Source organism: Miscanthus floridulus, chromosome 6, assembly GCF_019320115.1.
Source record: "Miscanthus floridulus cultivar M001 chromosome 6, ASM1932011v1, whole genome shotgun sequence".
Lineage (NCBI taxonomy): Eukaryota > Viridiplantae > Streptophyta > Magnoliopsida > Poales > Poaceae > Miscanthus > Miscanthus floridulus.
Genome location: NC_089585.1, coordinates 48,995,731 through 48,998,953, shown reverse-complemented (window position 1 = coordinate 48,998,953; position 3,223 = coordinate 48,995,731). Strand labels below are relative to the sequence as shown.

General features: G+C 48.5%; 1 pseudogene; it reads left to right on the top strand.

Annotated features, from left to right (window-relative positions):
- The first annotated feature begins 303 nt into the window (after positions 1-303).
- Positions 304-2,924, top strand: LOC136458239 (cytochrome P450 709B2-like; annotated as a pseudogene).
- Positions 2,925-3,223: the final 299 nt, after the last annotated feature.

Below are 3,223 nucleotides of genomic sequence, written 5' to 3'. Positions count from 1 at the left end.
TTCTCTAGAAGAGCTGTCACTGGTACTGCTGGCTATGCACGTGGTTCATTAGCCCTATCTCAATCTTCAGTAGTGACGTCAGTTCTGATCTCAGCATCGCACAAAGCCAAATAATAAGGTGAACCAAGTCAGGAACTAGCCGTGTGGCGCTGCATGCCCCTCTGCTCCCAATCCTATATATACCTGTCCAGTCTCCACTCCATGGATCAAACCACGCACCAACACAACCAAAACATCTTCAGCTCGATCATTCATACGTACACAGCCACACGAGCAAACGCATCCATCAGCAGATAAAAAAAAATGGATGTTTCCATCGGTTCAGTCTTGGGTGCGTGCTTGTCTCCACGCTGCTGATCAGAGTGCTGTTCCTTCTGGTGTGGAAGCCCTATGCTGTCAGCAGGTGGTTTAGGGGCCAGGGCGTCGGGGGCCCAAGCTACAGGTTCTTCGTCGGCTCCCTGCCGGAGATCAAGCGGATGAAAGCAGCCGGGAGCAAGATCATACTCGACGTCGGCTCCCATGACTTCATCCCGATCGTGCAGCCGCAGTACCGCAAATGGGTGGCAGATTACGGTACGTATCTGTAATTATACAACAGTATATAAATTAGCAAGTGATGTTCATCTTGACATTATTCGAATAATCGAATGATAGGATATTTATATATCCACTATCTGATTCCTGATTGCAATTGCATCATAAATGTGTGTGTCGTCTGTCGTTCAGGGAAGACATTTCTGTACTGGTTCGGCGCAGTGCCGACCATCTGCGTCGCCGAGGTGGACCTGGTGAAGCAGGTGCTCGCGGAGAGGACAGGTCTGTTCCCCAAGGACTACTTGAACGCCAACATGGAGGCACTTCTTGGCAAGGGTCTCGTTCTCACCAACGGCGAAGAGTGGAAACGCCACCGCAAGGTGGTGCACCCGGCCTTCAACCTCGACAAGCTCAAGGTCTGCCTGACGTCTGATCAAGCATACCTGATCCACTGCATATACAAATACAATGTGATTATTCGGCCTGTTCGCTGGTTGGTTTCTGGGCTGGTTTGAGCTGGTTGGTGCTGGTTTGTTGTGAGAGGAAAATACTGTTGGTTGGCTGGTTTGGGCTGGCTGAAACCAACAAGCGAACAGGGTGATTAATTACTCCTGCATAATGATTTATATAGTGCTTTCTTTAGGTTAAGTTTATTTTGTCCCTTAATTCCTTAACTTATTTAACATAATCGCATTATTAGTGCTGACTTGATTTCCTTTTTAAACTGGTATCCCCAGTCCTGTATGGACATTGCTTTCTTCAAAGCAGAATTTATCTCTTTTAAAAAAACCATAATTGCATTATCATGTCGCAGGAGATGTCTGTGGTCATGGCAGACTTGGCGCAGCGTATGATGCAGCAATGGCAATCTCAGATACAGCAGGATACCAACCATGAGGCTGAAATTGAACTCTGCAGTGAATTCTCAGAGCTGACTTCAGATGTGATCGCGCACACGGCCTTCGGGAGCAGCTACTAGGAGGGCAAAGAGGTGTTCCTCGCGCAGAAGGAGCTCCAAGAACTCGCATTCTCAGCATCGCTTGATATCCCAGCTCCTGGTTGTCTATGGTAAACACTGATTATTCAACTAATCAACTGCATGCAATGCTTGCTACTTTGTGTAAAGGCAATGACTTCAGCAAATAAAGTACTACTAAATTATGAACTCAATCCAAATTCATCTCCATATATATACATGAAGGAAACTGAAATTGCCAACTAGCAAGAGCAGGCGACGAGTTGAAAAACTGGACCAGAAGGTGAGGAGCATGCTCATGGAGATAATCGAAGGGCGCCTTGCTGAGAAGGACACCAATGGATACGGCAACGATCTCCTCGGTCTCATGCTCGAAGCGCGCGCTCTGGAGCAAGAAGGGCACCAGATGCTCACAACCCAGGAGATCGTGGACGAGTGCAAGACCTTCTTATTCGCAGGGCAGGACACCACCTCGCACCTCCTCACCTGGACCATGTTCCTGCTGAGCAGGTACCCCGAGTGGCAACACAAGCTGAGGGAGGAGGTGCTGAGAGAGTGTGGCAATGCAGTGCCAAATCCGGACATGGTCACCAAGCTCAAACTGGTAAACCTCGCATATATATCCCCTTCCAAAATTAAAGTGGTTTCCCCAACTGTACAAACGAAACGACAAGTCAATTTTGGATGATGTTATATTGACATCTGTTGCTGTTGCTGTTCAGGTTAACATGGTACTTCTCGAGTCACTGAGGCTCTACAGCCCCGTGGTGTTGATAAGAAGGGGCACAGGCTCAGACATCCAGCTCGGCAGTATAAGGGTGCCCAAGGGAACAATGCTATCGATACCAATTGCATTGCTGCACAGGGACAAGGATGTCTGGGGCCATGATGCCGACGAGTTCAACCCTGCCAGGTTCGAGCACGGCGTGTCCAAAGGCGCTGGCAACACCCCGAATGCCCTGCTGTCCTTCTCCCAGGGGCCTAGGGCCTGCATTGGCCAGAACTTCGCGATGCTTGAGGCCCGTATCGGGATCGCCATGATCCTTCAGAGGTTCTCGTTTGAGCTCTCGGCAAAGTATGTCCATGCACCCAAGGAAGCGATCACCCTGATGCCCAGGTTCGGGCTTCCCATGATCCTGAGGAACCTTCACGACTGAGATGTACTACCATATAGCCGTATTGGTGCCGCCAGGCACCGCCACTTTCTTTTCCCTAAGGTTTGTTACAATAAACAAACACTTGTGGGTGTTTGGTATGTGATGTGATGCTCCTGTATTTTTACTTTATTTACTATGCAGACATTGCTGTTTGCTTTCTTATGCAGATTGTAATGAATAAAACACTTGTCAGGGAGATTACCTGCAGTAATTATAGTTGTTTTCTACACCATGACAGCATCACACACAAAGAAGACATACACATCTTTTACCGCTAAAATATGAAGCGTCACAATGTATAATTAGAGATGCGTCAAATGGACATGCTTGTACCAAAAAGACACGTCTCTGATGTGTGTCAAATGCCTGTATACTTTGGATCCATCTCCGACGTTCTTAGAGACGTGCGGGCCTCTAAATATGCTGTCGAGGAAGACTCCGAACGACGGGAGCTTCTGGGAGGATGCCAGCCTTGCCAAGGAGTCGGCCTCCTCGTTGTCCCGCCGGAGGACGTGATGGAGATCGATGTCGTCAAACTTGTCCTCCGACTTCCAGA